Consider the following 22,768-nt stretch of genomic DNA (forward strand, 5'->3'; position numbering starts at 1 on the left):
ACACGTGAATAAGAGCTCACCTGCCACCTGGAGGAGACAGTTTTTGTGTCCCAGAGAATCATCCACTATCCACCTGCCAGAAGGACAGGATTGATCTAAGGTTGTGCCAGGTCCCTTTCCTAACCAGCTGTCTCCCATTATTTTAGCAACTGCTGCCTCCCAGCATCCTCTGAAGTCTGTCTGCATGATCTGGTGTAATATCAATGTTCTTATTTGCAAGCAACAGAAACTGATTGATTGTCCCACATGGAAAGGGACTTGTGGAAAAGACCTGGGGTACCCCAGAATCAGCAGGAGACTGAAGGGCCAGATTAACAAACAAGCTGAAGGGCTGGGGATTTAGCTCAACTGCCTAAGCGCCTGCCTTGCAAGCAGGCAGTTGTGAGTTCAATCCCTGGTACCAATAAAAAGGAAAAAGACAAAAAAAAAAAAAAAAAAAAAGAAAAGAAAAGAAAAAAGAAACAAGCTGAGTCCAGGGGCTGAATAAATGATTCTGACCCTCCATTCAACTCTTGAGTGAACATTTACTGGGCACCTACTGAGAGAGAATAGATATTGGAACACCTTATGTTTTTGGATCCTCTCACTAATCCTAAGAAGTTGGTGCGACTTTGTTTGCAAAGGAGGAAATAGCCTCAGAAGTGTAAGACAACTTGCCCCAGCCCTTTCTGCTCCCTGGCATCAAAGCTTAGAGCACTAAACCCAGATATGAATGCCCTTCCTGGATACTAGAACAGCACAGGTTGTCAAGACCAACTGTGACAGATTGAGCCATTCATTCCAACTTTCACACACCCTCACCTCAAAAATGCATTTGCTCTGGTCCTGGCTTTGCCAGGTCCTGTGCTTTTGCCTGAGGACCATCCCAACTTCCTTTTGGTTTGTTTTCACCTTCTGATAGCGGCTGCACCATTGTCTCCGTGTAGGGTGTAGCTCCTGAGTGATTGTTTTTGCAGCACCTCAAACTGTGCTAGGAAGTAGTAATAAATTAGCAATGACAATGCTGCTGGGCTGACTAGATACCCAGCACCAAAGATGTCTCATGCTCCTGCACTCCTGGCAGCTTTGACCCTTTGAGAGACAACCCAGAGGGCAGCGGTAGAAAACAAAGACAGATGCTGATCACCTGCCTGCCCCTCTACACCCCCCCGCCATGTTTGTAGGCAGAAACAGTCAGATTCAATGCCCCCCATTCCAGTGTATCTTCTATAACCCATACTAAACCCTCAGCAAAACAGAATTTCATCCCCACCAGAGAGGTAAATTAATTAAGCAATTAATTAATAGAAGCCAGAGTGAGAAAAACTATGGCTCAAAGCTTTCTTCCGCTGCTTACCAGCTGTGTGATCTCAGGCAGTCCTTTAGTCTGTTTCCTCCTCTGTAGTAGCGTGTGACTAAAGGCTGAACTATAGATATTTTGAGACAATAATATAACATATTTGGTGTTCATCACATAGGAAATGTAATGTTGATTGCAAGGGGCTGGGGAGAGGGGAGGGGAGTTAGCATTGAGTGGGTACAGAGGTTCAGTTTGGGAAGATTAAAAAGAAGTCCCAGTTATTCAAGAATGTGGATGTCTTAGTGACCATGAACTGTACACCTACAGGTGATACAGGCACAGTGGTGCATACCTGTAATCCCAGCTACTCAGGAGGCTGAGGCAGGGCAATCACAAGTTTGAGGCCAGCCTGGGCAACTTAGCAAGATCCTTTCTCAAAATTAAAAAAAAAAAAAAAAAAAAAAACGAAAAGGATGAGAATATAGTTCAGTGCTGGAACCTGGGTTCAATCCCAGGTATCAAAAAAAAAAAAAAAAGAAAAAGAAAGAAAAAAGGGGGTTAAATGGTAGTGTCTATGCTATGTATATTCTTTTTCACAATTTAAAAACAAAGTGCTCAGTACATGACACAGAAGAATAATGAGATTTCCTTAGTGTTCCTCAAACGCAGGAAGTTCACCTGCCTCAGGGCTTGGCTGCATCCTTTGGCTGGGATCCTCATCCTGTTATTCCATGGCTACCTCCTCCCTTTTGCTCAACTCCCTGTTCAAATCCCTTCTATCAAGAACTTCTCCTACAGCACTTCCAGTTATTTATACTTCCTGGACCAGGATGGGGAATTTTAATGGCACTTCTCGCTACTTAACACTGTACTATGTCTGCATTTGTCTCTTGCTTCTCTCCTTCCAGAGTCAAAGGTCAATGAGGGAAGGGACTTTACTGTCATGTTCTCTAGAGGAACTGAACCTTTGCCGTCTTTGTCTAAGCAGAGACCACTTTGAATCCCTTCCCCTTGCTGTGCTTTCACGCCTGCTGCAGATGTATCACCAAGGGTCACTAAGGCCCAGTGAGCACAGCTACACCCTGTAATTCCCAATCATTGTTCAGCTCTGCTCTTGACAAACAACATGCAACTCCTTGTATGTCTCCAAGCCTGGTTCTAGAGGACAGCCACCACTCCTCTGTACTGAGCTCTTCCTATAAAAGCCCCATTGTGACTTCTTCCTTCCATCACCACCCCCCTGCCAGTTTTATGCTCATGACCCTATAATAAGACCTTGTATCCTATAGGAGAGGTAGCTGGTCTGGTCATACCCCTCTGTTTCCTTTCCTTATTTTTTTTTTTTTATATTGGGAATCAAACTCAGGAGTTCATGCCTGCCAGGCAGGTACTGTGCCACTGAGCTATATCCCCAGCTCTCCTTTTCCTTTTTGTCCTAACATTCTGTGCTAACCTTGGTTCAAGGTCTAGAACAGTGGAGAGTGCTTAGCTGGTGCTCAATAAACACTTCTGCTAGGAATGACAATAAAACTGAGTTACTGAAGAGCCACTTTCACTCTAAGGTACAGGTAGAAATTTTGGACCACACCTAGCCCAAGAGGCATGGTGGGAACTGGTAGCCATTAAGTGGCAGAAGGATTAGGGCCTAGAAAACTCCAAAACAGCAAGACATCAGCTTTGGAAAATAAAGTCCATCTGTATTAAAGCATCACTTTAAATCCCTGACTGAACACTGAGTCCATGTTTGTTTTAAGTGTTTGAGCCCTTTTACGGATTAGTGAACAGTTTTCCAAGGAGAGAACTAAGCCAACCAGGAAGAGGTTTGTATATACACAGATGGGGCCTTCTCTGAGCCCCAGGCATGGACAGAGACGTTGCAGGAGTGAAAGCCAGCAAACTCAACTGCTGGAGCTGGCTGAGCCAGTCAGGGGGCAGAACCAGGAAGCAGGAAGAAGGAAAAGAAAGTAAAGCAGCCCCGAGGCAGGAGCTCTTTGGGGACCTACAGGTCAAGTTTGCATTTCCTCTCATTGAGGCAATCGGCCTTAGGGACAGTGGAAAAGGATTTCTCCACTGGTCTTTAGGGCACGTGCAGAAAGACACTGAGGGGAGGGGTGTACTTTGGGAAAGGCACAAGCTTCAGGTAGAAAGCACTGTACAGATGATATAGGAGAAAAAGGACTCTCAACCTCCTAGATGTCAGATGTGTTAAGTTTGTGTTCCCCGTTATCAAAGAATGAACTGCAAAAAACAACTGAACATGAGAACAGGAAAAATTTATTGAGAAATAGTTTCTAAGAGACAGGAGAGTCTAAGAGTGGGTTGCCACTGAGACCTATGGTCAGTAGTAGTTTATACAGGAAATTTATACAATGTGGTTACAACATAGGCCAAACTATAATCAACCTAGGATTATAAATAAAGCTGTTTAGCTAATATTGATCAGGTAAGGAAACAGGTCATATAGTATAAGAGTACATGGAAAGAATAAAGTTATTTTGGGGAAGGAATGGGTCTAGATGCTCTAGTCACCCACATGGGTGACAGATGTCTAGCTAGACTTCCTGAACCAAGTGGTGCAAATTACAGTGTAAGTCCAAGTTACTGTTTATCTTAGGGAAGCATGTAGGTCTGACCATTATATCTTTATCTGGGGGCTTGTTTGTCTTCAGATGCACCTCCAGCCACAACTCTGTCTTTATTTTTTCTGCCAACTTCCTTAAGAGTCCAATCCCTCTCTGACTGTCTTGTGTTTTGTTTTGTTTTGTTTTGTGACAGAGTCTCACCATATAGCCCAGGCTGGGCTTGAACTAACTCACTGGGTAGCCCAGGCTGGCCTCAAACTGGTGGCATTCTTCCTGCCTCAGTGCTAGGAGTATAAGCATGCACCACCTATACCGGGTGGGCTGACTATATATTAATCTCTATCTAATTTAGCTGCCTATAATACAGAGAGATTGCACAGACTTCCTCTCTTGCCCATTCTAGTATTTTACTATATCTCTCTTTAGAGCAAATGGAAATCTCTCTTGCTTTAAATATTTAGAGAGTGATATGCAGATGTGTATATGAAAAAATAACATCGCATATTTTATTTAATGCAGATGAAGTTGGTTGAAGGGTAGATTTAATGCTATAAATAAGTCATTCGTGTCTCTGGTGGTAGATTTGACCTATCAGCATCTCCTTCCCTCAATGTTTCAGCAAGGTCATATTAATCATAATCACTTCCAATTTGGAAACTTCACATGTCAGGTACTATACTAGGCATTTTGTACAGATTATATAACTTTTACTGTGATCTCTTAAAATAGACATTATTCTCCTTGACTTGACACATGAGGGAACTAAAACTCAAAGTTATATACTGTACATTTCTACAGCTAGGAGGTGGTAAAGCTGGGATGCTAAATAAAATTCTCTGTCTGAAAATCTGTACTTTGTGATATCGCCTAGCAGCTATTCCAATGCCTGGCCCATATTATGGTGATTGAAAAATATGGTGAATGTTTAAATTATTTTCAGTTTGTTACAGTTAAAGGCACATTGTCATTCATCCCCCTCAAAATACGCTCTCACTTCAAATATGCTTTCTGGCCAACTTCTGGAGCACTTTTGGAAGTTCTCTTTCATGAATGTCTTCAGTTATACTGTCATGGCTGCCTCAGGGTCCTGAAAAAGTTCAAAACATTTACCTGTCATGGTCATTTGGACTTTGGGGAAGCTAGAAGTTGCTTGCATGGTGCCAGGTCCTGTGAACAAGGTGGATGTCAAATGATGTTTTGATTTGACAGAAATTCCAATAAAGATTTTGAATCTATTCAGGACATCAAGGCAACCACAGCAGTGCAACTGAAGATACTCAAGAAAGAGGACTCCTGGATGACAATCTAAAGTGTGTTAAAAGTAAGGAGAAGTATTTTGAGGGGGGTTAATGGCAATGCATTTTTTACTGTAATAATTGTTTTTATTTAAATACACAGTATATTTTTTTACCAGCCCATCTCTAGCCCAGTTTTGGACTAACCTGAATTTACTAATTTTCAAGATATCAGTTACTAAATGACTATACCAATCCCAGGCACTTCACAGATGGTGTCTTATTTAATTATCTCAACAGCTCTGGGATGGAATGATGAGGACCTGGGAAGGTCAAGGACTTGCCCAAGAGCCACAGCCAGTGACCAGCAGAGCTCTGATGCAAAGCCACATCTGCCTGACATCCAACCTTACATTCTTCTCCCTCATCTACTCCCATTGTGCCTTTGCCGCTTTGGAAACAACTTATGTTGTCATCTTGCCCCTAACAGATTGCAGAGGATCTTGACAAGAAAGGTTTTCTTTGTCCTTCAAATTTATGAAATGTGTCTTGATTTAAATGCTTACTAATAATGCTTACATATTGAATTATAATATCAAGGACATAAAAAGGTGCTGCAAAGGCGGTGGGGGGGGGGGGTCCGGTGTTTCCTTAGTGAAGAATACTCAGCAACCTGGGATCTGATGACACTCTCCAACCAAGAAAGTGCACTTCGAGGAGCAGTCACTGGGTGTCACCACTGCTGCTTAAGCAAGTCCGCTCTTCCCTTAGCTTGTACCAAAGGAGGCTCAGTTTACAGGGTTGACTGGCCTCCCATGGATTGCACAACATCCCCTCTCCTCTCATGCCCTGACCTCCCTGGCTGGCCTGGGTTATAAGGTCCAACAGAGTTTTTCCCCAGTTTTTCTGTCTGTCACACCTTTCTCAGCAGTCAAGTTTTGCTTCCCTACTTTGGATTCATGATCACAGATCTCAAATAGACACTCATTCCTGGTCAGCCATCCATCCATCCGTGTCTCGCTCTCTAAATTCTCTAAGCAACGATTTCATATTTAATCTTCAGGTCTCCACACCCCTTGTTAGGGTTTAGATCTTAAATGTTCCCCAAAATCTCATGTGTTGAAGGCTTGGCGTAGAGCTAATGGAGCTATGGAGAGGGAACAGGGGGCATGCTCTTGGGGATATATTGTGATCCCACCTCTTCCTCTCATTTTTTGCGTACTGGCTAGCAGGAGGGGAGCATTTTTATTTTGCCATATGTTTCTGCTATGATGGACGCTGCCTCACCATAGTTGCTGAAGCCTGGACCAAGCAAGCATGGGCTGAAACCTCTAACACTGTAAGCCAAAATAAATCTTCCTCTTCCTCCTCCTCCTCTTCCTCCTCTTCTTCTTCTTCTTCTTTCTTCTTTTTCTTTTTTTTATTCTTCTCCACCTCTTCCTCCTCTTTCTCCTCCTCCTCTCCTCCTTCTCTCTTCCTCCTACTTTTTCTTCTTCCTCCTCCTTTTCCCCTTCCTCCTCTTCCTCCCCTTCCTCCCCTTCCTTCCCTTCCTCCCCTTCCTCCCTTTCTTCCCCTTCTTCTTAGTTTTTTTTAAATCTTTCATTCTTTAAATTGTTTTTCCCAGGTATTTTGTTACAGCAACAGAAAGACAATTAACACACCCTGATTTCTTTTTCACTTGTTTCATTCAAAATAGAAAAATAGGCATTAACTTCATCATCTCATCATCAAACTTCTAAAGCTACCAATGTTTGCATCTGTTTTCTCCTCCTTTTATTTCTACCTTGAATTCTATCCCCCTCACTTTCTCATAGTCCTGGACCTTTAGGTTTTCTCTGCTTTATTCTGGACCAATTCTCTAACTCATTCTCTCTCTCTCCTCTCCCTCCCCCCTCCTTCCCTCTCTGTCACTGTCTGTCTGTCTCTCCCTCTCCCTCCTTCTCTCTCTGTCACTATCTGTCTGTCTATCTGTTTATCTGTCTGTCTCTCCCTTTCCCTCCCTCCCTCTCTCCCTGTCACTATCTGTCTGTCTGTCTCTCTTCCCCTCCCTACCTGTTGCTATTTGTCTGTCTCTCTGTGTCTCTGTCTCTGTCTCTGTCTCTGTCTCTGTCTCTCTCTCTCTCTCTCTCTCTCTCTCTTTTTCAGTTCTTATCTATAAACAATTAAGCCCTAGTGTGTCTCATTTTAAAAATTTCTCTTTATGGCAAGCGACTGACTATAAGCCATTGCCCCTTTTTTTCCTTTCAGCTCCAAATCTCTCCATTTGTCTCAACATCTTCAAAACATCTACCTCGTGTTTTCTTCAGCCTGCTCAAATCTGACTGCACCCGCCTGTTTCACTGAGGAGAGTTCTCCTGAATCATCAGTGGACTTAAATATCTGCATACACACTCTCCCCACATCCACGCCAGGCAGCACTGCACATACCAGGCTGAACCATGCTTTTCCATCTTGTTTTTACCTTTTCCCATTCTTAGATTTCTGCAGCTTGGTTTCTTTTTCGGCTCCTCCACTATCTGATTTTAAATACCGGCATTTTTTTCAGTCTGGGTCCTGGAATGTTTTGTTTCCCTTGTCAGCCTGTTTTGGTGAGTAATCTAACTACTATGCTGATGCCTCCCAGATTTGTATCTTTGGCCCAGTCCTATCTATCTGACCATTCTACTTGCACACTTCACAAGCATTTAAAAAGTAACACGTCCCACACGGAATATTCTCTCCCAGCCCTCCTCAAATATCTGCCTTCATTTAGCCTGCTCCATCTTGGTAAAAGGCACCACTGTAAAGGTTCACATTCTTTGAGCCTCACACCTAAGGCTCAGCACTCCCCACAGCCCCATACTCCTCCTATCTTCTATCAGCAAAATTCATTCCAAACTTCTCACTTCTCTTCCTCCTCACTGCTAGCCCACACCCTCCAAGCCACCGTCATCTCTACTAAACAGGTGCAAAACATTTCTACTCTTCCCTTTCTACTTCCATATATTCTTGACATGTCAGCAAGCATAACCTAAAAGCTAAATACCTGATGGAAACATTTTGTATCTGGGTCAGGGTATGCATATATTCAATATTGAGGTGTGCTTGATATTTATACACTTTACATTATACCTCAACTAAAATACAAAACAAAGCCAAATGTGTAAATAAGACCTCAGTTCCTTAGTTAGAATTTTGCAGCAACTTCTCTCTGTAGTTGAGGAAAACACTACACCTTACACAACTTGGCCCCAGCCTCCTCCTCCAGCCTTACTTCCTCCTGCATTTCCCCCTTGCTTGCTAGGTCCCAGCTGCCCTGGTCTTCATTCAGTTTCTCCAACACATCAAAGCTGTTCTGCCAGCCTATCGGTCTTTGCTCAGGCCGTTTCCCTAACCCAGAACCCCTCCTATTCTTAGTATCTCCTTCTTCATCTCACCAGCTAGGCTACCCCAAACCCAGAACATCCAAACCATGTCATTCATTTGTTCTTTGTGCTCCCAACTCATTCTAATATCCTACTATTTTAGCTGTTATTTTTTTTTTTTCAGATTGGGACCAGCTTGCATGTCTAACAGATATTTGTACCATACATGCTGTTATATATACAAGTGCTTCATAATTACCCGATGCTAGGAATCTTATACTCAAAGAATGAAAGGATCCCTTTCACTCCTTTCACTTTTTCTAATTCCTGTAAATCATGGTAGAGGTGCTTAAATAAAATTTTATCCTACCCCATAAGAGTCTAAACAATATCCTTCTAGGCCCCAGGAGCCAAAGCAATTTGTCTACATAAGGGCATAAAAGTGGAAAACTGTGGCCAAAGTAAAATGTTGGGATGGGGGTTCAGGGAGACACGGAAAAAGCCAGATGCCAATATCGGTCCTCACTAACCTCTACACTATGAGTTTGGGCGATGCTCTCCTTCCAAGCTACCCACTCCCTGGATGCATTCGTCCCTCTGCTGCCCTCCTCTCCTCCTACCCTGACTCAGGTGATTCAAGTGCTGCAGCCTCACCCCCAGTCTGGAGTGAGGGGGGACATGGCATCATGGGGTGAATTGTGTCCTCCAAAAAAGACAATAGGTCAGTTCCAAACAGGGGAGAGGTATACACAGGAAGTTAGAAAGCCACAGGCAAGCAGAATACATGCAACCATATTTTATTTTGTTCACAGTGTAGGTTGGAAACTAAAATCATAAGCCACAGAAACCAAGTGTGCAGTGCTGAAATTCTCATGCAGCAGGTGCTGCTCAGTCACCTACCCTCAGCTCAGACCTCTGCCAGAGTCAGTATTTTTAAACAAGTGCAGCCATTTGGATAACAGAGCTATTCAGAACAGCTTCATTTATTCAAAAGCTCTTTGTGAAAATCTCTGCTCAACTGCTCCAAGGGTCTCTTTGCTGGTGGCAGTTCCTTGATAGTTATAGAAATACTTCCAGACCGACCTATCCTGGCTGCCAGTCATCCAGAAAGCCTGGGGCATTCAAGGACCAAGGGCACCCACTGTCTAATCCAACATCCAGTATTCACAGGTATGGTGGATTCCTGCACTTGGAGAACAACAGAAACCACTCACCAAAGGACAGTGATGAGGATGTGATAAGAAGAACAGGACCACTATACCTACCAACAGTTTCTTGGGAAAGGGAATCAAGTGGGAGAAGAATTTGGGCTGGTAAAAAAGATGACCCTTGTTTTGATAACACTGACCAAATCCAATCACTTCAACTTTTGCAATTTGCTTTTTCCTGGTAGCAACAGAGTTAATTAACATCCAACACTTTGAAGAAGAAAATACTATTTTAGTTTATAATGGGCTTTCACACTTTATATTTTACATAAGTAAGCTTCTTACTTTAACATTTCTTGATTTCCAAACTATCTTCCTTTCTATTACTTCTTATGACAACTAGGTTTCCACTCAAGCTGGAAAACTTGCTCTTCCTCAAATGTATCCTTGTGTTTTTCAGCCCCTATGCCATTGTATATCTGTCACCTCCACCTACCATACCAATGCCCAACTCTGCCTTTCAAATCTTGTCCATCCTTTAGGGATTTTCCAAGGGCCACCAGCTATCTCCCAACATTATTGAGTCTTCCTTCCATTAAGGACCATGACACATGCTACCTTGAATCATTTGTGCTCTTCTCTAAAGTTAGAAAAATAACTAGATTTGTAAAGACAACCTGCTGTCACGTCACCCATGCAGGGCTCTCATCCCAGCTCTGCCCCACAATGGCCTCAGTTTCTTCTTTGTGAATGGAAAAGTTTGCAGTGAGATTCCAGTGGTTTCTTCTGGTTCACAGTTTAGCAAATTGTCTCAGCACTTCTTCATACTCCAGGCATATGAACCTTTACAAGAAAGACTTTACAGTTTGCATCTGAGCTTCCAGAGTAGACCTGGCTCATATACTAACATTCAGTGTATTAATTAAACTGATATTTTGTTTTATCCTCACACTACCCTGAGAGGCAATCCCAGGTACAGAACCAAGCCCTGGGTTCCATCCCAAGCACAGACAGTCTTTGTTTAGCCACCAGTTAACAAATTGCTAATTAAATTAGTTCCTAAATGAGGAACTGTAGATACTATGTACTTTACACTATTCAGAACTATATAAACAAAGTATACTGTGCAAAAGATACACTGAGAGCCTATGAACAAGATATAAAAAGCTGTACAAAAAAAAGGGAGGTCATAAGTCTGAAGAGTATGCCTCAGTCGTAAGATCATTAAACAGGAATATTTGTACCGGAAAAATATCAAAATAAATAAAATTTTAAAATGGACAGGCTAAGTAAAAACTAATTATTATATTATTATTATAGATCAATGTCTAGGACCCACCTAGAAGATTGCTTAATGCAAGTTCTTCCATGAAATGCAAATTCTTCCAGCTCTAATGAAGGGTCAAAAGCAGTGGTTCTGGCACACACTTGTAATTCCAGCACTTGAGAGACTGAGGCAGGAGGATCATTGTGAGTTCAAGGCTGGCGTTGACTACACAGTGAGTTCAAGGCCAACCTGAATTACACAGTGAGACTCTGTCTCGGGGGTGGGGAAAAAAGCAATGGTTCTACATTGGGAGCAATTTTGCTCTCCAAGGAGCATTTGGCAATGTTTGTGGACATTTTTGGTTGTCATAACTGGACAGAAGATATGATAAGCATCTACAGGCCATAATGCTGCTAACATTCTACAGTGTACAATCATCCTCCACAACACAGCAACACGGCCACTAAATGTCAGCAGAGCTACTGTGGTGGACACACTGTCATGTGTCATTCACTTCCTCTTCTCCCATCTTTCCTGAATCTTTTGCCCATTTTTTCCTAGGGTAAGTAACATATCCCACATGATACTCCTGGAACACATGAATGCTCACCGTTATTTCCTCATTTTGAAGAACTGAAATTCAAAATCAAGCCCTGGCACCTTTTTCATAGAACCTCCTTACATCTTTTGAGTGTCTCCTTTGTTCATAGGAGAAGAGTTCCCTGATTTTGATTCCCTATAATGTATATACCATGGGCGAGGCTGGGTAGACCAGAAGAAGCAACAAGAATTCTACATACAGAGCACCATTTGATGGAAGCCTGACACCTACAACTTTTCAAAATTATAGTGCAGACTAATGGTGAATACCCCTTCTGCAAGGAAAAGAGAGAACATTTAAGAATCAGTTTACAGATTGCCCCTTGACAGATACACGAAGAGACTAAGAGCTCAGGTGTTCAGAGCTGCTGCCAAGACGGACAAGATAGCAACGGTTAGCAGATCCAGTTTACAGAAGCTGTTTGCACCTCACTCCTTGGGAACACAATGTGTGAAGAGAGACTCTCTGAGTCAAGTATACACCCTGGACTGCTAATGTGACACTCCCCATGGCCACTTCTAAGCTTCTGCAGAGAGAACCTCAACAGACTTGCTTTTAGGATTTTCCCCCATGTAACCAAAACAGGTCCCCTCCTATGTCCACTCGGTCTCCTTCCACTCCTCTTCCTCCCAGTGCTTGAGTTGTTCCACTCATATTTCTTTTTGACTAGGGGACATAAACTTCAATCTTCATCTCAGGCTGGCTTATGTCATTTAAGCCAAAAAAAAAAAAAAAAAAACCCCAAGCAAATAAACAAGTCCATATTGAAGCATTAATACTCACACCACTAGCTCAGAGCCCTAATAGGTAAGGGTACATGCCAAAGATGTTTCACAGGGAGGGCTGGAAGGCTGAGTTTCCTCATAACATTAGCAATTGCACCTGCAGAAAATGGAGGCTTTCAGGACCCCTGAAGGATACTAGATGAGGTTTAAAGCAAATTTGCATTGCATTCTGTGTTTCTATTTGTTTGTTTTTGTTTTTTGAAACAGGGTCTCACTATGTAGCCCAGACTGACCTCAAATTTATGGCAATCCTCCTGCCTCAGCCTCCCAAGTGCTGAGATTACAGACAGCACACCATATCTGGCAGCATTCTTGAAAGAAACATGAAGCAGGAACAGCAAATTTTGAGATTTTTCCAGCTCTGTCCTCTGTGAAAGAGAGGCCCCTTAGAAGTGCTGATTATCTGTTTACCAGTCAACACTCATTTCTGCAGTTAATTTTTTTACATGTATAACTCCAGATGTTTTTATTACAGTGGTTTTTTAGTACTAAAGTTTTAATTCAAAAGGGCTGGGAGTGAGACCTGGATGTTGCGTTTTACTAAAGCATTACAGGTGAATCTAAAGACAAGCCAGATTGGGATTCATTGGTCTATAAACTTTTCCTAAGTAATGACACAAAATTTGGGGCTAGAGATGGAGGGACAGCCATGTATACGCATTTTCCTTATATCCTGTGCATATACAGATATATTAGAGTAGAAATGCATCTCTGGAGAGATAAGCATGTACTTAGTTAGCAACAGGAATCAGCAACTCAGGTGACAAGGTATGAGCAGGAAAGCAAGAGGTTATTGTACCATGAATGCTAACTATCACCCAGGCCTCACACTAAGGACTTAACATACTGTATCTCATTTAATTAGTGAAATCCTTGGAAGAAAGACAATTTACAGAGGAGGAAACTGAGGCTCACAGGCACAAATGACCTTCCCAAGGTCAAACACAGCATCTAACTGGTAGAGCCATCCCTGAAGCCTTGGCTCTTAACTTCATGCTCTGCCACCTTTTAACCTGAACATCCAGTCCCCTCAGTCCTGGTACAACGCCCTCCACGGCCACAGGTTCTGCAGCAGTAGATTCAAACAAACATGGATTGGAAATATGCGGAGAAAAAAAAAATGTGTCTGTACCAAAAACGTAAACTAATTCCTTATCATTATTCCCTAAACAACACAGTATAACAGTTATTTACCTATCATATATTATTAGTTGTTTAATCAAGAGATGATTTAAAGTATATAAGAAGATGTCTTAGGCTATATGCAAATAACATGCCATTTTATAGAAGATACTTGGCTGTCCATGGGTAGGATCTGCATCGATGCCCTGCAGACACCAAGAGACAACCATAGTTATGCACATTGTGAGCATCCTATAGTTGCTGCATGAATTGACTCATTGATGGAGAGAGAACTGTAAATGAAACCCATACACAGTGTAAGTTCAATTCTTCTGAATTATTTCTTTGATCCTCTTAGCAAAGTCTTGAATTAAAAAGAAGTAAAAAACCTGAAGAGTGCCTGAATTAAGAAGAAAAACTCAGGGGCTGGGGATTTAGCTCAGTGCCGTAAGTGCTTGCCTTGCAAGCTGGCAGTCGTGAGTTCGATCCCTGGTACCAATAAAAACAAGAAAGACAAAAAAAAAAAGAAGAAGAAGAAGAAAAACTCAAACACAGCTGTGCAAAAGAAACATGTTTCCTTATCACCCGGTTGTCAAAGCCATGCCCCCAGCCATCACCCAATCCTTCATTGCTCCCATATCTCCAAACTCATTGCCTGTTATTAATTGATTTTAAAATGCTACACTGCATATGCCAAGCATAGTGGTGCACGCCAGTAATTCCAGCATTCTGGGAGGTCGAGGCAGGAGGCTGACAAGCTCAAGCCCAGCCCAGGCAACTTGGCAAGAGACCCCAAAATAAAAAAGGGTTGGGAATGTAGCTCAGTGTGAAGCCCCTGCATTCATTCCTCAGTACTAGAAAAACAGCTACATGTACAGAGCAAGCATTGTAAGATAAAGTGACTCTGAAGTTCCAAGGCAAAGAAGGTATTATCAGGGCTACATCGGATGACACTCTTCACTCAGTGAGGAAACGGAAAAGGTCAGGTCCAGAAGGAATTGAAGTAGCGCTGTATATGAGACAGTGCCAGGGAACATCTGGGGAGGGAAGAACAGATGTGACGCTGTAGTGAGGGTATAGCACACAGGGCTGAGTCAGATAGCATTCACTCATTTGAAAATATTCATTACATATGATTCTCTACTAAATACAAAGTCCATGGCCATGCATGGAAATGGTGTTAGACTACTGATCAAATCACAAAAATCATAAAAAGGAAAATCACAGCGTGATCAGAAGACCCACAGGTATCAGTTAGAAATCTCAGCCTGCTGTAAAGGACCTGCAATAAATTATTATTGTTTTCTGATAATTTCTCTATTCTGAAGACAAAGGAAACAATTACACTGAAAGTTATGTTAGTTTGTATTTAATTAATGCACACTGCCTAGTACTTCACCTTGTTTAATGGTTCTAACACTCAGAAATGGATTTTATCACCTCTTTATCAAAAATGGGGAAACGGGGACTTATCCAGTGAACTACTTTGTCCAAAGTCACACAACTAGTAAGATGTAGAGCTAGGATTTGAACTCTAGTATATCTGACACTAAAATTCCCATCAACATCTCTCCAAGTTAGGCCTCTGGTTACCTGCAGCGAAATCTCCTGAAATACTTATTAAAATTCAGATCTCTAGGCCCCATCCTTTGTCTTTGGTATAGGTACCTAAATTTTGGGTACCACTATGCCACCGCTGCCTCCTGAGGACTGAAAGAATGATATTTCAAACTGAATCCTGTTCAGTGCAGAAGAGTGATGAGAGACATAGAAACAATAGGAACATTAGGAAACAGTGACTACAGCATCGTTAGGAGACATGCAAAGTCAAATTAAGAAGTACAGCCAGACATGGGGTGGTAAATCTATAAGTCTAGCCCTCTGGGAAGTCACAGCAGGATGACTGCAAATTCAAGTCCCATTTGGGCAACTTAATGAGACCTTGTCTCAAAATAAAAGTAAAAATGTGGACCAGGCATATAGCTCGCTGGCAAAAGTGCCTGCCTGGCAAGTGCAAAGTCCTGAGTTCAATTCTTGACACCAAAAATCAAAACAAAACAAAAAAGTCACAAAATATAAAAATGTCTGGGTATAGCTCAGTGCAAAGTTCTAAACTCAATCCTCAGTGAGAGAGAGAGAAAGAGACAGAGATAGAGACAGAGACAGAGACAGAGACAGAAAAAGGATGATCCCAAAAAGATCAATGAAAATAGAGCTAGGAATCTCAGGATAGAAACTCTAAAAGGAAGAATTTATGAAGAATAGCCAGGCATGGTAGCACACTCCTGCAATCCCAGCACTCAAGAAGCTGAGGCAGGAAGATCGTTGCAGGTTCAAAAACAGCCTGGGCAACAAAGTGAGCTCAAAGCCAGCCTGAATTGCATAGTGAGACCCTGTCTCAAAAAGATGGGGGAGAAAAAAAAGAGTGAAGGATTTCTCTATATCTAGCCATGACCTTGGCTCCTCAACTTACAGTTCACTGTACCATATTCTTATCTTGGCAGGATATCAGGCCAATGGACAAACCAAACTTACAAACAGGGTCCGGTGAGTAACAAGATCAGAAGTTGGGGTAATTTGCAGATGGCTGGCATTCGGGTTTCCAGTGAGCCTGGGGAACAACTAGGACTAAGACTGGGAGAAAGGGTGTTGGAATCTGTTTTCACACGCAGACCTCGGCTGGGCATGAGGGAAGCTTGAGTCAAATGGCCCAGGTAGGTCCAGACATGATAATATATTACAGAAAGGATGCAGCCACTGGGTGACATACTGAATTACATGACCTTAGAAGTCTCCTGGGTTTTGCTGATTCTATTTTTAAACAACTGAAACTTTTCCCTTGTATTATTTATTTCTTTAGGGTTTAGGTTGTCAAATTTGATTTCAAGTCTGGTTTATAGTATTTCTACCTAGTTAGTCTGAAGAATTAATTCTGCAGTGTATCAGTCAGTGCTCACTAGAGAAACAGATTTAATATAAGATACACACACAACAGATTTACAAGGTCGGCTTGCAATGATTACCTGCAGTCATGTGTGGAAGAGTGTAAAAGGGCTGCATGTGTGCTGGAGACCCAAAAGATCCAGTCAGAAGTTGAAGGCTTACAGCTCACTGTAGATAGAGTCCTATATAAGTCTGTATCAGGAAGCTGAAGGATTTGCACTGGAAGGCTGAAGAATTTGTGCTAGAAGCCAGGAGAAGGACATTCAAGGTAAAGATGAAGACTGAAGCTCCTCTAAAGAAACGGAAGCAAGCCTTCCCTTTTTCCCTCTTATGTTCCATTCAGGCGACAAGCCTTTTGGTTGACACCACTCACACTCACTTTTGGTAAATCCATTCAGTCACATTCAGCACTCTGCTAAGCCAATCAATTGTGCATTTCTTACTCAAACTGACACAATAGTTAAGTATTACACTTTACCCTGACAACCAGACACATTTCCATAAACCGTACTTAGTCTCCAGATACAAAGACAAACTCATAATTACACCTAACATTGTACAACTATCCTGCATACAAATGGAAATGCACTAATTCCCTTCCCAGAATAGAAGGCAAATGTTTCTTTGGGCAATGTTTACTCCTAATGTATTATAACTTAAACATTTTAGCATAGGCTTAACAATATTTAAGAACTAATATTAAGTGAATGTTACATTTCAAAGGAAGCATATTAACAGAATAAGAGAGAACAATTACAACTACAATCTTTGTTTCTTTAACTGGCCACATGGTTGTAGAGGGTATTTATAATGACCTTCTGCTATTACCCATTCTGTATTCTCTTGGCCTTCAGCAAGCATCTCAGCAGGTCTTGGTTCCTTCATTGGTGGGGTGACTCATACCTCTATTCCTAAAGGTTCTGGGCTATTTGTCATACTAGTTGGGTTCGGTTGTTGTAGTTTCCAATAGACCTTAATAACAGGGTATCCTAATAGTAAGAGGTACCCTAAGGAATCTGTATTCCAAGTATATTCTTCCTTTCTTCTACTCTGGAGTTAATAGTCCAATTTCCTCTTGATAATTTGAGTCAATCAGCCCTGCCAACACTGTATCATCTATGTATCTATCTATGTATCTATCTAGGATCTTACTATATAGTTCAGCCTGGCTTTAAAGGTACTATGTAAACCAGGATGGCCTCAAACTTTCAGTGATTCTCTTGCCTCACCTCTCCAAGTGCTGGGATTATAGGTATGCACCACAATGCCCAGCAGTTTTTAGCTTGTTTACTGAGAGGTTTGAGGAGACCAAATGACCAAGGGGAAGTCTTAGCTTCCAGTTCAGTTAAACCGTTCTGCTTCCCAGTACAAGCCTTCCTTCCTTTGGAAACAAGACTTCTAGGTCAGCAGAGCATCAGGTGATGGGAGCAGAAAGCAAACATTTTGCAAGTGATCTCTAGGGATAATGACGAGTGGTTCCTTTCCATTTCTACCCCTTGATTCCTGGACTTGTGAATCTTGGCTATGGGAGGCACAGTACCATATAGTAAATGCTGATTCAAAGCATATATATCCTTTTGAAGAAACCTGCAAACTACAGCCATCTAGCTGGTGCTATAACTGCATCTCCAAAAAGCCTTTCCACGGTTCTATGAATGCAAATGCTTCTGGATGGTGCAGAATGTGGTAAGACAAGTGAATTTCATGAGCATGAAACCCACTGCCTCTGGCCATAAAATATGTTCTTTAGTCAGAGGCAATGCTGTACGGAATACTCCAATGGTGGATAAGTCATTCTGTAAATCCACATGTTAGCTTTGGCGGAAGTATTACAGGCAGGGAAGGCAAATCCATATCCAGAATGAATACCTATATCAATAAGGACAAAGCGCTGCCTTTTTCATGATGACTGTAGTCCAATATAGTCAACCTGGTGCCAGGTCACAGTCTGATCACCCCAGGGAATGGTACCATATTGATCTCTGCTTTTGCAGTGACTGTAGCCAGATAGCTCTGGTAAGTGGAAGTTCATATTGCTGATCTCAGGCATAACCTCTATCCCTGCTGCCATGGAGATTTTGTTTACAAGCCCATAGGGCAATGACAGGAGTGACTGAAGAAAGAGGTGGCCTGCTATCTTCAGCATCATACTATCCACTTGATTATTTAACTCCTCTTCCACTGGCCACAGTGCTTTTTGGTGAGCATTTATAGGGTATACAAATATCTATAGATCCCTCCTATACTGAGAGAATCTATCCACATTTCTCTTCTCCAAATATATTTGTCACCAATTTTCTAGTCATGTTCCTTCCAAGTTCATGACTATCTGACCAGACCATTGGCTACAGCCCATGAATCAGTATTTAGTCACACATCTGACCATTTATTCTTCCAGGAAAAATATACTACTATGGGCACTGTCTGAAGTTCTGCCCACTATGAAGACTGCCCTTCAGGGAAATCCTGGAAATGGGGTGTAATGCTGCAGTTGTCCACTTGAAAGGTGGTGCCTACATAACATGCAGAACCATCTGTAAACCTTCCTTTGACAGCTGATCATACAGTACACTCTATGAGACCATAGGTGCATGCTGGGAACAGAAGGGAGTATTGCAGGAGTATGAACCATGGGGATTTGGGCAACTTCTTCATGTAACTGACTTGTGCCCTCTGGACCTGCTCTGGCTCGATCACATGCATACTACTTCCATTTAATGATGGACTGCTGCTGTGCACATTCAGTTTTATGATTTGGTGGATTAGGTAATCACCAGCTCATGAAAGGCAACTCAAGTTGCATGATAACCTCGTGTCCAATGATTAAGTGTTTAGCTTCCAATAAGACCACTGAAGCAGCAGGCCAGAAGCTATTTTGCAAAGGGAGAGTAGTCATCTACAAGTGAAAGCAGAGCCTTGCTCCAAAATCCTAAAGGCCTGTGCTACAGTTCACTGTCTGCCTGGAGATAGTGTCAGATCTGACAGGTGGAGGGCTCAGTCCACAAGATTGCCCTGTTTCAAAAGGTAATTCCAAGTCTCAGATGCTTCTGACTGACCATTATAAATCAGAGTTCACATAACCTCCTTGGGTTCGGTTAATTTGCTAGAGTGGTTTGGAGAACTCAGGGAAACAGACCAGTTTAGTTTTAAGGACATTATGAAGTATACAAATGAAGAGACAGAGAAGGGCAAGAAATGTAGGAGGGGTGTGGAGCTCCCTTCTGTGTGCTGTCTTCCAGGAATTGCCACACATTCAAGCAAGCCAGAAGATCTCCAGATCCTGTCCAGTTGGATTTTGTGATGTATGATGTGTGTGTGTGTGTGTGTGTGTGTGTGTGGTACTGAGGGATAAACCCAGGGCCTTGACCATGTAAGGCACATACTCTGTCACTGAGCTGTGTCCATAGCCCTTTTAAAATTTTGAGACAGGGTTTTGCTATGTTGCCTATGCTGACTTCCAAATTGGTGATCCTTCTGCCTCAGTCTCTAGAGTAGCTGTGATGACAGGCAGGATCTACCATGCCCAGAAGATGGTATCTCACTGTTTGTGAGAGCGTGTGGGTGCTGGGAATCAAACCCAAGATCTTGCATATGCTAGGTAAGTTCTGTACTACATCCCTAGTCCACCACTTGGGTTTTTATGAAGACTTTATTGCATAGACATGATTAAAGGATATCTTGGCCTTTCTGTGCAGTATGGAGCAGGACCCTATCCTGGGCTTTTAAGATTTACTACCAGACAATGTGAACCAGGGAATTTCTTTATGGTCAGCTCCAGGACAGAAGGGCAGGGGAAGATTAGACTTTCTATGACTTGCCTTGGGAAAGAGAAATTCTCGTTTGGTGACCTGCTGTGGCCTGCTATTCTGTGAGGCAGAATGAGAAAAGAGTTGGAATCGTTTTCTCTTAGGCTCAAAAATATCTCTTCTTTAAACTCAACTTTGAACTTTTAAGAAAAAAAGGGGGATAGAGAAAAAGAAGACATTATCTTCATGTGCAGGAATGGGGTAGGAAGGAGTATTAGCCCACCCAGAGAAGACACAGAACTGCTCCCTCCTTTTTCTCTCTAATTTACCTCGTGTTTTTGGTCTCACAAGAGAAACCTTATAACTTGATATTCATGTTATATAGTAGAAACTACCTTATTACCCAAATGAGAAATTTTAAGTCTGATCCCTGCTATTCCATTGCCTTACTTTGACTTACTCCAAGTCAGCTGCTCTTCCTAGGACTCAGTTGTCCCAGCTGCAAAGAAGGGTGTTTAAGCATATGACCGCCAAGATCCCTTAGAATCTTGTTACATAATGTGTAGTGAGGTGACTTCTAGCACCTGCATGGACATTACCTGAGTATCTGCAAAAACCGCACAATCTCAGGTCCCAGACCTGCAAATCAAAATGTGCATTTTGACTGGATCCCTAAGTGACTCATAAACTTTAAAGCTTGATACATCTGGCCTTAAGGCATTATCAATGCATGAACCAACCATAAAATACCTTTTTGTTTTCACTCTTATGGGCTTCTATGGCACTCTCAAATTTTCTAGCCCTAAAACTAGTTTTAGTGGCCACAATAGCTTCAGATTTAGTGATTGCCTAGATTGGGGCCCTTAAAATATAATACACCTACATGAATCTATTTATTAAATAATTAATTTGCTAATTAACTCATCCCTTTGAGTCAAAAAATATGTATTCCAGGCATCACTTAAGGGCTATGGCCTCTGTCCTAGGGAGTCTCCAGCTCCAACCCAGTGAAATAATCATTTCTGCAGTTAGGAAAGAGGGTGCATTCCAGGGAAATGTTTGTAGCCAGAACATCATCACAATCAGGAGTAGTTCCGGAGGCCATTCCAGCCTATATGGCTGCCTCCACTTTCTGACTCCATCTTTCCTGTGGCCTTACATCTGTGGCTCCTTTGTGCATACAGAGGGATGAGTTATCCGAACAGTTCCTGCCTGGTGACTCACAGCATACCGATGGTGATGATCTGCTCAACTCCGTTTCCCAGTGGTTAGGGTGCACAGCATGCTCTTTCTCTTAGCTCAGAGGTTCTAATTTTGGGGCCTATACAAAGGTCTATTCTTGGGGGGATCTGTGTCAAATTGTTAGCATATTTGCTTGGTAGAGTTGTCTTGGAAAGAAAGTTCTTACTTCTCCACCAAAGGATGATGAAACCTAAAAATTGATAACTATCATCTTGTTACCATTCACCTATTCCCCCACCCGGAAAGGCTTGAGGGGCAGCTCCTTTTGTCTCTTCCTCTTAGTATGTCTCTCCCTCTTCACCTGACACCTTTCAAGTTCCTCTGGACTTAGTATGATTAGTTAAAAAGAACTTTGTCTGGGGCATCGGTCATTCCAAAAAGCCAAAGAAAGACTGCACACCAACTCTCCACTGTCACAAATAAATAAGCACAGATGGACCATAGGCAGTGGGGAGGAGGAATCCCTAGGACTTGGAAACAAATCTAAGCAATTGGTTTAGCTGGGGCTCCGTCTTTAAGAGCCAGAAATGAGACACTGAACACTTAAATTCACTTTCTAAACTTTCAGCGTGACTTATAAGCAGTCATCAATGGCATTAGAGATGGTCTATTTTTACTTTAAAATTTTAGGTTTCAGAGACCACAGACAGTATATATGCTACCTTTAATGTATTATTACTAGTTCAATTCCTTTATTACCCATTAAAAAGGAAAAAGTTATTTTGGATATTTCCTAAGAAAAGTGTTTCAAATCATTCAGTAGTACAGTTATGAGTAGTTTATGAAGTTAATTTGCAATGCAAATTTGCCTTTTTCTTCTCTACTATAACAATTTGAGTTTATAACTAAATTTATAAAATGCCATTTGAATATGCTGGGAGGTTTTTTTTTGTTGTTTTTGCTTTTTCCTGCTAGCCTTCCTGTTTTGTTTGCATAGACTCATGCTAAAAGGTCATGTTCCTCAGAGCTCTAGTGAAGGGAGAAATTAGGGAGGGTGGGCAGCCCAGAAGCAAGCTGGACAAACACTCACAGTGGAAAATGTAGAGCTGATACTCACTGATAACCTGGAACAGACCCTCTGCACTAGCTGGCCACTACAGAGGGGTTTTCAGAAGAGCAGATTTTGATCAGAATGAACACAGTGCGCAGACTTGGTCCAGAAGGAAAAGTAAACACAGCCTTGAGATCTGCTTCCAGGGCAAAAGTTGGGAGTAAGGAAAATGCTACATATGCTGATTGATTTTCATGTAGAAAATCTTTCAAGGGAGTGTATTTATAACCCCACATTACGTGACTCATAATTTCACAGAGCATTCCACATTCACTTATCAAGCAAATGTTTATGAAAAGCTTCAAATCCTAGATGCCGTGCTGCTAAGCACCAGAGTTACCTAAAAGAACAGCCTGGGATTCTAGTTCTTAAGGCCCGTAAAAACTAGTAAGAGAGATGGACAAACAGGCTCAAGGGCCCTGG

The sequence above is a fragment of the Cavia porcellus genome, unplaced genomic scaffold, assembly GCF_034190915.1.
Source record: "Cavia porcellus strain 051 isolate PalLab524CR breed Dunkin Hartley unplaced genomic scaffold, mCavPor4.1 scaffold_6, whole genome shotgun sequence".
In the NCBI taxonomy this organism is placed as follows: domain Eukaryota; kingdom Metazoa; phylum Chordata; class Mammalia; order Rodentia; family Caviidae; genus Cavia; species Cavia porcellus.